Source organism: Oncorhynchus mykiss, unplaced genomic scaffold (genome assembly GCF_013265735.2).
Source record: "Oncorhynchus mykiss isolate Arlee unplaced genomic scaffold, USDA_OmykA_1.1 un_scaffold_121, whole genome shotgun sequence".
NCBI classification, from domain to species: domain Eukaryota; kingdom Metazoa; phylum Chordata; class Actinopteri; order Salmoniformes; family Salmonidae; genus Oncorhynchus; species Oncorhynchus mykiss.
This window is the reverse complement of record NW_023493662.1, coordinates 1,553,825-1,568,279: the sequence shown is the minus strand read 5'-3', so window position 1 is coordinate 1,568,279 and position 14,455 is coordinate 1,553,825. Positions and strand designations below refer to the sequence as shown.

At 43.3% G+C, this 14,455-nt stretch overlaps 1 protein-coding gene and 1 long non-coding RNA gene across 3 annotated transcripts in view; one reads left to right on the top strand and one right to left on the bottom strand.

Moving 5' to 3' along the window:
* The window catches only part of LOC118947085 (E3 ubiquitin/ISG15 ligase TRIM25-like), a 71,054-nt gene that overhangs the window by 30,488 nt on the left and 26,111 nt on the right, over positions 1-14,455 (top strand). The window lies entirely within an intron of this gene.
* The window catches only part of LOC118947094, a 179,924-nt gene continuing 169,353 nt past the window's right edge, over positions 3,885-14,455 (bottom strand). Inside the window, exon 3 of the long non-coding RNA XR_005041751.1 lies at positions 3,885-3,909. This is a non-coding gene — a long non-coding RNA (uncharacterized LOC118947094). The remainder of the gene's footprint in view (positions 3,910-14,455) is intronic.

The window sequence follows — 14,455 nt, the reverse complement described above, 5'->3', positions numbered from 1 at the left end:
CTAGTGGGGTGGATGGTTGGATGGCGCCATCTTCTGGTGATTGAGTCCAATCCGGTAGTTCCATTGATGCCGATTGGGTTATTGGTAAAGGGGACAATGGGGCCAGGGGGGCAAGGGGGAGATCCATTTGGCGTTTCACTACAGATGTATATATCATAGAAGAGTGATATTGTTTTTAGGCCAGCTGTTATTAGTCAAGATGTTTGTGTTTTTAATGTAATATGTAATTGTTGTACTGTATATGTGTTTATAGTGTTGTTTAATGTTGTGTTAAATAAAGGCAAAATAAAAACTATAATAAAAAATCAATACAGATACTGTATGTAGAACCATAGTAAAGACCAGTATGGACTATCAATACAGGTACTGTATGTAGAACCATAGTAAAGACCAGTATGGACTATCAATACAGATACTGTATGTAGAACCATAGTAAAGACCAGTATGGACTATCAATACAGATACTGTATGTAGAACCATAGTAAAGACCAGTATGGACTATCAATACAGGTACTGTATGTAGAACCATAGTAAAGACCAGTATGGACTATCAATACAGATACTGTATGTAGAACCATAGTAAAGACCAGTATGGACTATCAATACAGGTACTGTATGTAGAACCATAGTAAAGACCAGTATGGACTATCAATACAGATACTGTATGTAGAACCATAGTAAAGACCAGTATGGACTATCAATACAGATACTGTATGTAGAACCATAGTAAAGACCAGTATGGACTATCAATACAGGTACTGTATGTAGAACCATAGTAAAGACCAGTATGGACTATCAATACAGATACTGTATGTAGAACCATAGTAAAGACCAGTATGGACTATCAATACAGGTACTGTATGTAGAACCATAGTAAAGACCAGTATGGACTATCAATACAGATACTGTATGTAGAACCATAGTAAAGACCAGTATGGACTATCAATACAGATACTGTATGTAGAACCATAGTGAAGACCAGTATGGACTATCAATACAAAGTGACCATTTAGAATGAGGCCCAGTTCAATGAGAGGAAGTCTTAACAGAACTGGGGGATGACAGACAGGAAGTGGGGGGGTGGAGATCTAATATATTGTTGTGCCAAACACTAAAGCATGATATTGTAATAAATCTACACCCTATTCCCTACGTAGAACACTACTTTAGACCTGGTCAGAAGCACCGTAGTGCACTACATAGGGAATAGGGAACCATTTGGAACAGAGACAGTAATTCCCCTGAACATCTTCCTCTTCCTCATCTGGTTTCTTGAACAGCCCTTCACTCCTCCCCTCTTCCTCCCCTCCTCCCTTTTCATTCTATTCTATCAGCCACACCACTAGCTCACCTCCACACAATACATTTACAAGTTAAAGACACACCTTGGAATAAATAACAAAGGAAAACTATTACTAGATGAAGTTGAGTGTTTTTTATTATTTCCCATCACCATAAATCATATTTAATCACTGAACAGTAGCAGACCTAACTTCATCTGTTCCTGACTCTGGATAGTGGATTAAAAAGACCATCAATCTCCAATGATATTAAAGTACTATTCTGAACATTACTGATATACTGAGTGGCAAGTCAAGATATCTGCTGGTTTTATTGTTTGGTCAACAGCACCACCTGCTGGACAGGTTTAATGTTGCTGGACTGAGCAGTATGGGAGGATGAAAGATGACACATTTAGGGCCGGTTTCCTGGACATCTACATTGAACATACTGTTTAGTCCAGGACTAGGATTCATCTGTGTCTGGGAAACCAGACCATATAGTTTAGTAGAAAGTAAGTGATACCAGCTTGTAGTGGGCTGACTAGTCCTGAATTGTCCTTTAGTTCCTGGACCATTTTCCATGCAGCTCCAGGTGACAGAGAACACATCAATTAGGACCGAGCCAACAAGCTGATCAATGATACTGAGGAGAATTACATAGAGACAGAGAACCAACTGAGAAAACATATCAATGGTTCTGAAGGACAACCAATATACATCAACACCAGACATCATGATTCATGGAAATGTACAAGATTAAAACATTGTATTGAATTTTAATTAATAACAAATCAGTTTACAGTTTAACCAGCTCAGCTATAGACTACACCAGCATGACTAGTATCTATGTGGACCCTACTACAGTTTAACCAGCTCAGCTATAGACTACACCAGCATGACTAGTATCTATGTGGACCCTACTACAGTTTAACCAGCTCAGCTATAGACTACACCAGCATGACTAGTATCTATGTGGACCCTACTACAGTTTAACCAGCTCAGCTATAGACTACACCAGCATGACTAGTATCTATGTGGACCCTACTACAGTTTAACCAGCTCAGCTATAGACTACACCAGCATGACTAGTATCTATGTGGACCCTACTACAGTTTAACCAGCTCAGCTATAGACTACACCAGCATGACTAGTATCTATGTGGACCCTACTACAGTTTAACCAGCTCAGCTATAGACTACACCAGCATGACTAGTATCTATGTGGACCCTACTACACTTTAACCAGCTCAGCTATAGACTACACCAGCATGACTAGTATCTATGTGGACCCTACTACAGTTTAACCAGCTCAGCTATAGACTACACCAGCATGACTAGTATCTATGTGGACCCTACTACAGTTTAACCAGCTCAGCTATAGACTACACCAGCATGACTAGTATCTATGTGGACCCTACTACAGTTTAACCAGCTCAGCTATAGACTACACCAGCATGACTAGTATCTATGTGGACCCTACTACAGTTTAACCAGCTCAGCTATAGACTACACCAGCATGACTAGTATCTATGTGGACCCTACTACAGTCTAACCAGCTCAGCTATAGACTACACCAGCATGACTAGTATCTATGTGGACCCTACTACAGTTTAACCAGCTCAGCTATAGACTACACCAGCATGACTAGTATCTATGTGGACCCTACTACAGTTTAACCAGCTCAGCTATAGACTACACCAGCATGACTAGTATCTATGTGGACCCTACTACAGTTTAACCAGCTCAGCTATAGACTACACCAGCATGACTAGTATCTATGTGGACCCTACTACAGTTTAACCAGCTCAGCTATAGACTACACCAGCATGACTAGTATCTATGTGGACCCTACTACAGTTTAACCACCTCAGCAGTACCAGAGACATAAAACCCAGGATAGAGGGGCTGAGTGAATGTGGTCTGGACTCTGTGGAGGAGGGTCATTGTGTCAGAGACACTGTAGAAGGACAGAGTACCTGCCTTGTGATCCAGGTACACTCCTACTCTGGAGGACTGAGGGCCTGATACTTTAGTCACAACATTATTGTGTCTGAAACAATAATCACCTCTAGAGCACTGTAAACTCCGAACTCAGAACTCTGTTCTGCTGATGTCTTTATATGAGACTGCTGTAATAACACCACCACTCCACTCCACCTCCCAGTAACAGCGTCCAGACAGACCCTCTCTACACAGAACCTGCCTGTAGTTGGTGAATCTGTCTGGATGGTCAGGATATGGTTGGACTTGGTCTGTATAGGTCACCTTTCTGTTCCCTTCAGACAGAGAGAGGCGTGTGTATGCTGTGTTTGGGTCCAGTGTGAGCTGACAGGAATCTGGGAGAAGAGCAGAGACCAATGAGGGGAGTCAGAACAATAAGTTAAGTCAGATACTGTATCTACCCTGTCTTTGATTAGAGCACAGCAGAGATCAAATCAGAGAAATATGAGGAGTCAGATAGATACCCAGTCTTTGATTAGATCTACTATTGCTATATATTTCTAGAGGGATTGTTAGGAGTGTCAGTAAAAAGAGACTGTTAGTTACTTCACAATAAAGAGACTCACGTTGTAACAACTGTTCTCTGGTCTTGGGCTCTGGAGGCAGTACAACATCCACTATATTCACTACAGACACACAAACACATTGACAGAGAGAGGGAATGTTATCATCAGACCATATTCCACATGTATATGACTAGTAGGGAACTTTCAATGGTCTAAAGTTGATGTTCTTATTGTTTTCAACACACCTGTAGTGGAGATCTTGGTCCATTCTCCTTTAAGGAAGTCTTCTAGTTTCTCTCTCAGTTCAGACACAGTCTTACTCACATCTCCAAAGTACTGAAGAGGAGGGACAACGATGCTGGGTAAGTCTGAAGATACACTGATACTGGAGAGAGACTGATACCTCTGGAGAGAGAGAGAGACAGAGAGACTGATAACTCTGGAGAGAGAGAGAGAGAGAGAGAGAGATAGAGAGAGAGAGAGAGAGAGAGAGAGAGAGAGAGAGAGAGAGAGAGAGGGATGGACAGAGAGAGAGAGAGAGAGGGGGACGGACAGAGAGAGAGAGAGAGAGAGGGACGGACAGAGAGAGAGAGAGAGGGGGACGGACAGAGAGAGAGAGAGAGAGAGAGGGACGGACAGAGAGAGAGAGAGAGACGGACAGAGAGAGAGGGACGGACAGAGAGAGAGACAGGGACAGAGAGACAGGACAACATAATGATTGAGATGAATAGTTTCACATGAAGTTAATTTCATATCACATGTAACAAGACAGTTTAGTTACCTGGAGGAAATGGATGTGATCCTCTGTGTGTGAGAGCTGCTCCAGCTCAGTGCTTCTCTTCCTCAGCTCAGCTATCTCCTGCTTCAGTTGCTCCAGGAGTCCTTCAGCTTGACTCACTTGAGCCTTCTCTTGGGCTCTGATCAGCTCCTTCACCTCAGAGCTCCTTCTCTCAATGGAGCGGATCAGCTCAGTAAAGATCTGATCACTGTCCTCCACTGCTGACTGTGCAGAGCGCTGGAGAGAGGGAGAGAGAGAGACAGGGACAGAGACAGAGACAGAGACAGAGACAGAGACAGAGACAGAGACAGAGAGAGAGAGAGAGAGAGAGAGAGAGAGAGAGAGAGAGAGAGAGAGAACAGGTCAGGATCAGATGAGCTCCTGCATTTTTCAGCATTTTCTTAAAAAAAGATAGATTAGGAGTTAGATAAACTTGGATTTTTTGTCAGGAACACATACTGGATTCTACCCTCTACAACATAACCCTCACTTCAAATCAAAACTTAAAACCTACAACCTGATTTTGGACGGAATTACGGAATCACCTGGAAGGTTCACAACTACCAAGGATTATTATTCTATACAGCAAATTCTCTGGAAAACAACAGAAACCTGAAAACACCATCCAACCTGGAACTGAGTGAGTAATGTTTAGTCTGAAACTATATTTTATCTCCAAAAGCCAATAAGAAAAATACACAACATTACTTTATAAGGACTGAATTCTAACATAATTCTGCCAAGCTTGATACAGCTTCAACTAGCACTGACGTGTCAAGTGAGAGGTGTCAAAGCCCATTAGCCCAACAATGGCAGGAGAGTCACACAGTCTACCCCAACCAAATGGAGAGGCCTTAGAAGCTCCCTCCCGCTGTTCAGAGGTAATTACAGTACCCTGTGCATGTAAAGAATGATAAAGCAAGAAAAGATTACAAAATGAAGCTCCTTATCGAAAATCATTGAAATGAAGGACAAATTCACCCAGCTGGAGGTAAGGCAGGTGGAGCTGGAACAGCAGGTGATTACACTTCAGTCAGCACAGACCCAGACAACAGTCCAGCACAACAACATCCCCTTAACCAGACCCGGAGAGCTGGAGGTGGACAGAGACATATCTGCACTCTGGACAGTGGTGAGACAACTTCAACAGGAGAAAGAGGAGCAGAACAGAGCATTAGAGGAGAGGATCAGACTGCTGGTGGAGGAGAGGTTGAGGGGGATGGAGGAGAGGGTGAGGGGGGCGGAGTGTGACAGAGAACAACCCACTAGAGAGGTGGCCACCCCCACAGAGAAGCCAGCAGAACAGCCCACCTCAGCACCTGACAAAAGTCTCAACACCACAGCAGAACAGTCCACACCAGACCCTGACCATAGAGTCGACATCACAGCAGAACAGATAAATGAGGAACCCCAAGCCCAGCGGCTCTCACCCCCTCTGAGCACCCCCCCTGTCAGCCACCCTGATGGCCCTTCTGACAACCCCTCCACACCCACTGAGGACAAACACAAGACACAGATTGTACAACTTATGGACTCAAATGGGAAATATATAGAAGATAAAAAACTTTCTGTCTAAACTCTGGTGTCCAAACACCCAGCGCGCCCTCGACCTTCTGTCTGAGGACCAACTAGGTTCACCCAGCCACATAATAATACACACAGGCACAAACGACCTGAGAGCACAGCAGGAAAGGGTGGCCACAGCACTGAAGGGAGTGATTGAAAAGGCTTCTTCTACTTTCCCCAACGCACAAGTGGTTATCTCCACCCTGCTACCACGAAAATACTTCCACCCTGCCACAATACCTCGGGTAAACGCAAGTATTTCCCGTGACTGTGCCTCAAAACCAAACGTTTTCCTGGCCCACCACTCCACCCTGGACTTGAACAGCCTCTATGACCAGGTCCACCTCTACAAGGCAGCAGTGCCCACCTTTGCCCGGACTCTAAAGGACATCGCCCTCAAACGTATCCCCAACACTTCACACAGGAGCAACATCTCAATAGACACCCTCCCAGAACTGCAGGACCCCCCCTGGACCTACACATAGAGGACCCACGCCAAGAGGAATTACATCCAGACCACAGTACACCCAGACACATCCACACCCCCACCCCAACCAATCAACACCCCCCCACGTCAACCATGCCCACACCCCATTTAGGCCCCCTCAGATCAGACCTATGCCACTCCTGCCCACCCCATGCACCCCACCCCCGCAAAGAGGGCCTCAACATGGAAGCCACACATACGCCCAGGTAGTGAGTGGGCAAACAGTCCCAACCCCCACTCTCACACTCGCCCAAGCCAATGGCATGTACCAGATGCTCAGCAGGCTCTGCTCACACTTACTGGCCTGAGGCCAAACCACAACCAACAACATTGGACACTCTATGGAACAAAAAGCCTTCACTATATCATCCTGGAATATCTAAGGCCTGAGGTCATCAAAGAATAAAGAGCAAAAACATATACATGATCAAATACAGATCTTAGAATCAACTATTAAAGACGACCAGAACCCACTGGATTCTCCAATTACATTGAATGAGTTACAGGACAAAATAAAAACCCTCCAACCCAAAAAGGCCTGTGGTGTTGATGGTATCCTCAATGAAATGATCAAATATACAGACAACAAATTCCAATTGGCTATCCTAAAACTCTTTAACATCATACTTAGCTCTGGCATCTTCCCCAATATTGTGAACCAAGGACTGATCACCCCAATCCACAAAAGTGGAGACAAATTTGACCCAATAACTACCGTGGAATATGTGTCAACAGTAACCTTGGGAAAATCCTCTGCATTATCATTAACAGCAGACTCGTACACTTCCTCATTGAAAACAATGTACTGAGCAAATGTCAAATTGGCTTTTTACCAAATTACCGAACAACAGACCATGTATTCACCCTGCACACCCTAATTGACAACCAAACAAACCAAAACAGAATTAGGCCGATACCCACTAATTATCAAAATCCAGAAAAGAGCTGTTAAATTCTACAACCACCTAAAAGGAAGCGATTCCCAAACCTTCCACAACAAAGCCATCACCTACAGAGAGATGAACCTGGAGAAGAGTCCCCTAAGCATTCTGGTCCTGGGGCTCTGTTCACAAACACACCCTACAGAGTCCCAGGACAGCAGCACAATTAGACCCAACTAAATCATGATAAAACAAAAAGATAATTACTTGACAGGTTGGAAAGAATTAACAAAAAAACAGAGCAAACTAGAATGCTATTTGGCCCTACAAAGAGAGTACACAGCGGCAGAATACCTGACCACTGTGACTGACCCAAAATTAAGGAAAGCTTTGACTATGTACAGACTCAGTGAGAATAGCCTTGCTATTGAGAAAGGCCGCCGTAGGCAGACATGGCTCTCAAGAGAAGACAGGCTATGTGCTCACTACCCAAAAAAATAGGTGGAAACTGAGCTGCACTTCCTAACCTCCTGCCCAATGTATGACCATATTAGAGAGACATATTTCCCTCAGATTACACAGATCCACAAAGAATTCGAAAAGAAATCCAAATTTGAAAAACTCCCATATCTACTGGGTGAAATTCCACAGTGTGCCATCACAGCAGCAAGATTTGTGACCTGTTGCCACGAGAAAAGGGCAGTGAAGAACAAACACCATTGTAAATACAACCCATATTTATGCTTATTAATTTTATCTTGTGTCCTTTACCATTTGTACATTGTTAAAACACTGTATATTTTTTTTATTTTACCTTTATTTAACCAGGCAAGTCAGTTAAGAACAAATTCTTATTTTCAATGACGGCCTGGGAACAGTGGGTTAACTGCCTGTTCAGGGGCAGAACGACAGATTTGTACCTTGTCAGCTCGGGGGTTTGAACTCGCAACCTTCCGGTTACTAGTCCAACACTCTAACCACTAGGCTACCCTGCCGCCCCACATTTGATATAATATGACATTTGTAATGTCTTTATGTCTTTATTGTTTTGAAACTTCTGTATGTGTAATGTTTACTGTTCATTTTTATTGTTTATTTCACTTTATATATTCACTTTATACATTATCTACCTCACTTGCTTTGGCAATGTTAACACGTTTCCCATGCCAATAAAGCCCTTGAATTGAATTGAATTGAGAGAGACAGTAGGTTCAGTAGCCTCTCTGCACCTCATTGAGTCAGAACTCTGCCACCCTGCTCTCCAGGTCCACCAGGCCTTGTCCTACCTCCTGGACATATACAGGTACAGAACACCTCTTGGTCCTGCTCTACTCTCCTCCCTCCTGGACAGACAGGTACAGAACACCTCTTGGTCCTGCTCTACTCTCCTCCCTCCTGGACAGACAGGTACAGAACACCTCTTGGTCCTGCTCTACTCTCCTCCCTCCTGGACAGACAGGTACAGAACACCTCTTGGTCCTGCTCTACTCTCCTCCCTCCTGGACAGACAGGTACAGAACACCTCTTGGTCCTGCTCTACTCTCCTCCCTCCTGGACAGACAGGTACAGAACACCTCTTGGTCCTGCTCTACTCTCCTCCCTCCTGGACAGACAGGTACAGAACACCAGCCTCTCTTTTCCGGGCAAGAAAGTTTCTGTCCACCAACATGTCTTCTGTTTTGACATCAATACCGTAGTTCTTGGTAAACTCAGTTCAGCATGATGTATCTAGGAAGTTGTTTGAGTTTTATTTTAGTTTTACTATTGAGAGTTCCCTCTATTTGTGCTTTCACTAGATTCATCATTGTCACAGAAAGAGAGTCCCTGTCTTCCTAACATTGATGTGACCACAACAATTCTCCTCAGATACTCCCTTCTCTCTGCAATATCACCAGCATGGTCAGATGTTCAAATCTGAGCAATGTTCCCATGATTGATCGTTTTCTGGTAGCTTTGACACAACACTGTTTCTGTGTGTTTGTGTCATCTCATGTTTGACAAAGATATTATCAAAGATAAACTAAGATTTTTCCCATTTTTGCAGCCATTACTGACAAAATAATCAAATGTAATGTTTTTTACCAAAAACTCTACATGGAAAGCAGAAAGCTGTGATCAATTAAATACAACGTTAACTAGATATCATCTGTGTCATTTATAGCCTGGCACAGATAGTAAAACTACTGTAGCGACCCGCACAGACAGCTGTGTGTTATGTGTTCGGCTAGTAGGTGGTTGTGTTGTACTTACCAGTTCCCAGTGTTCGCGGGGTCCGACATGCCAATCAACCTGCTATCTGCCAATCACAGGAATGCCTGGGATGTTCTGATGCCGGGCATCCTGGTGGTTGGCGGAGTGGCGTGGAGGGGCCGGGGCATTGGAAGTTAAGGTTCAGCCTTTGTTCTCTCTCTTACGTCTGGGCTTCACAAGAGAAGGTCCCGATTGGCTTGTGGGGTATCTTTCATTTATTTGGCGTGAGCTAAGGCCAAACAGTAGCCTGTGTAAAGTTGCTAATAAACCGTCAATTCGTAACTCAATCCTCTGTCTGGACAATTGTTCCTTTATGATCTAGTCAGGTCATTACACTACATTAAATACAACGTTAACTAGATATCATCGCCACATAACTTATGTCGAATTTAAAAGACACCGTTACCGTTAGTAACGTCTGTTACACTGTAACTTACAGGCAGCCTCACATAAAAACCTATTGGTTAACAAAGCTTTGATTATGACCAAAGTCTATAGTAGTGAAAACTCTCTCTCTCTATTCTAACTTACCACACATTCACATCACTGCCTCGACATGAATGTGTCCTGTCAGAGCCGTTTCCTGTCCGTTAACTGTTAACAGTCTCGAGCCACAGCTTAACCAATGAGCTACAAGGAGGACTGACAGTCACGAGCGGTGCAGCAGCCTCTGCAGCAGCAGCCTCCCCCGGGTCCTAGTGCCCGCCCGGTAGGACGGTTAAGATGCGATGGAACAGTTGACGGAGAGAAAATAAATCACAGAGAAAATATATTGACTGATATATTGAATTGTTTAGGGAAGCTTTAGCTTTGGCTTTAATACATTCTGAAAATACTTGAAAACCAAAAGAGAAAAGAATAGTAGCCCTCCTCAGGAACAACAAAACCCTCACAGACCAACTTCTTCTTCTATGATATAATGGAGGTCCTCAAACCAACGTTAAAGGTGCATGGCGCCACCTACTGTGCTGGAGTGTGTTCAATCACGGTTTACACCACTCTAAATCCTCCTACCTAACTCAGAACTTCTGAGAAAATAAAAGAGTCCTACTAACTTCTAATAGACCCTCCCCCATCCCCCAAATCTCTTCCAAGTGTAATGTTTACTGTTCATTTCTGATTGTTTATTTCACTTTTGTTTATTGTCTATTTCACTTGCTTTGGCAATGTAAACATATATTTCCATGCCAATAAAGCCCTATGAATTTAATTCAATTGAGAGAGTTCCATTTTAATGTATAGGGGACATGAGTCGTCATGGTTACTCATGGTTATGTGATGAGGCAGCCCAGTCAGTTACATGAACCAGTCTATTCTTTGAAAGTGGTCCAGACAGCCTGTTCCCAACAGTGGGGTCAGTGGGATTGAATAGGTGCCCCTCTCTCTCTCTCTCTCTGACTGGAGGAGAGAAGTGAAATGGTGTGTCTCCTCAGGTCAACAATACTCACCTTGAGAGACTCCACAGCCTGTTGGAGCTCCTTCAGCTCCTTCTCTCTCTCCTGGAATCTCTGCTGGACCTTCTGTTGACTCATCCCCAGCTGCCTCTGTGGAGAATCACTCTTCAATGAGCTATCAAGCTTTATTAGTCCAGTAGATCAATAGTATAGTAATGTGACATAGGACCCATAGAGAGGAAGGTCGACAATCCTGAGGAAGTCCCTTTACAATATGATATTATGTTGCTATGTGAATGATTATAGTTTTTATGGTAGGCCTACATGTATCAAGGGGTTGAGACTGAACTTTGGACTCATAAAAGGCCATTCAGAATGATAATAGTGTTTGACTTTAGAAAATGGTGATACATTTGGAGAATCTGGGTTAACAATTCTATATACTCAAGGTTTGTGTTCATTTTTGTGGATCCATTTCATATTGTATATAATATAATGATCTCATATTCAAACATATTTAGTTCCTACTGTATCTTTAATTCCTTGTTTATCAGACAGTCACCAACAAGTTTAATTTTTTATTTATTTTTTTATTTCACCTTTATTTAACCAGGTAGGCTAGTTGAGAACAAGTTCTCATTTGCAACTGCGACCTGGCCAAGATAAAGCATAGCAGTATGAGCAGACAACACAGAGTTACACATGGAGTAAACAATTAACAAGTCAATAACACAGTAGAAAACAAAGGGGGAGTCTATATACAATGTGTGCAAAAGGCATGAGGAGGTAGGCGAATAATAATAGTGTTTGACTTTAGAAAATGGTGATACATTTGTAACAAACTCAATATACTCAATGTTTGTGTTCATATTTGTGGATCCATTTCATATTGTAGATAATATAATGATCTCATATTCAAACAGTCTTAGTTCCTACTGTATCTTTAATTCTTAGTTTATCAGACAGTCACCAACAAGTTGTTCTGGTCTTACCTGTTTCTCAGTCCTCTCTGCTGCAGCTGACACTGTATCATGGCCTTTATGTTCATCTATTGTACACAGATAACAGATACACTGCTGATCGGTACGACAGTAAACCTCCAGCAGTTTGTCATGATGAGAGCAGATCTTCTCCTGTAGTTGTGCGGTGGCTTTGACCAGCTTGTGCTTCTTCAAAGCAGGAGATTCATAGTGAGATTGGAGGTGAGTCTCACAGTAAGAGGCCAGACACACCAGACAGGACATGAGGGCTTTCTGCTTTCTGGTCCCGGTGCAGACATCACACGCCACATCTCCAGGTCCAGCATAGCACAGGGCAGGAGGGGGAGCAGCCTGGAGTCCTGTCTTCTTCCGTTTCTCCACCACTTCAGCCAGCACAATGTTTCTCTTCAGAACAGGCCTTGGGATAAAGGTCTGTCTGCACTGTGGACAGCTGTAGACACCTTTCAGATCATCCTGATCCCAGCTTTCTTTAATACAGCCCATACAGTAACTGTGTCCACAGGCAGTAGTCACCGGATCCTTCAGTAGATCCAGACAGATGGAGCAACAGAACAGTTCCTGATTCTCTGCCATTTTGGTGCTCTCTCCCGTAGGTTAAGCAGTGGCAGTGTGAAAGATTACTTTCTGTTTCATGGAACTCTACACCAGAGGACAGGGAGTGGCTTCCTCCTGGACTCTGTTCCCTGTATGTAGAGGGGGAGTGGCTTCCTACTGGACTGGGTTCTCTGTATGTAGAGGGGGAGTGGCTTCCTACTGGACTGTGTTCTCTGTATGTAGAGGCGGAGTGGCTTCCTCCTGGACTGTGTTCTCTGTATGTAGAGGGGGAGTGGCTTCCTACTGGACTGTGTTCTCTGTATGTAGAGGGGGAGTGGCTTCCTACTGGACTGGGTTCTCTGTATGTAGAGGGGGAGTGGCTTCCTACTGGACTGTGTTCTCTGTATGTAGAGGCGGAGTGGCTTCCTCCTGGACTGTGTTCTCTGTATGTAGAGGGGGAGTGGCTTCCTACTGGACTGGGTTCTCTGTATGTAGAGGGGGAGTGGCTTCCTACTGGACTGGGTTCTCTGTATGTAGAGGGGGAGTGACTTCCTACTGGACTGTGTTCTCTGTATGTAGAGGCGGAGTGGCTTCCTCCTGGACTGTGTTCTCTGTATGTAGAGGGGGAGTGGCTTCCTACTGGACTGTGTTCTCTGTATGTAGAGGGGGAGTGGCTTCCTCCTGGACTGTGTTCTCTGTATGTAGAGGGGGAGTGGCTTCCTATTGGACTGTGTTCTCTGTATGTAGAGGGGGAGTGGCTTCCTCCTGGACTGTGTTCTCTGTATGTAGAGGGGGAGTGGCTTCCTACTGGACTGTGTTCTCTGTATGTAGAGGGGGAGTGGCTTCCTCCTGGACTGTGTTCTCTGTATGTAGAGGGGGTGTGGTTTCTTTGATAAGGAAGTGTGACAGAGTGTTGGGTCGTTGGCAGAGATGGTTATTATTTATGTTATATGTATTTGAAATACGTATTTTAAATACTTCTGAGTATTTTGTTATTTGAATTACACTGGGCTGAACAATACTCCAATTTATTTATTTTTTTATTTTCAAAATACATCTTTTTCTTGACCATTTTTTTGCAGCAGTTCACGTCTTGTAGCCCCTCTTTAACCCTTTACTGGAATCAGAAGTCTGGTTTGATTAGAGCGTCTGCTAAATTAACTAAATATACATTTAAAAATGTTGATAAATACTTTGTTGACGGAAAATGTATTTGATACAATTGTAATATATTGTTGTCTCACTTAGCTGTCTTAATATGAATGCACTAAACAAAGTGTCTATTCAAATCAAATCAAATCTAATTTTATTTCTAATCAGCTCCTCCCCAAAACAAGACCAATAATACTACCCAGTGTGCATTGCAGTTTATTTGGTATGTTCATTTTCACATATAGATTTGAGTCATTTAGCTTCTCCAGAGTGACTTGCTCAACTAAGGTAGATAACAACATACAGAATCACTGTCAATTAGCAAGAAAAAAGGGGTTTTTAACCATTACTGAGAATCTTGTTGCTCTTTGGGCTAAATGTTTGCAAGTGTATTTTTGTTTAAAATAAAGTATGTTACATTTCATAAATATGTTACAAAATGCAGGTGTTGTTTATTTTGATACATTGATCTTTACGGTATCTTGTATCTATATTTTGAAATAGTATTTTTTTCATTTTCGCTCCAACCTGGTAGTAGAATACTCTATGAGGTAGTGGCTGGGTTGGAGACCCACCAACCGCATGGTGCCTCACCAAACGAGCTGACTGCAGCAAGGTGTACT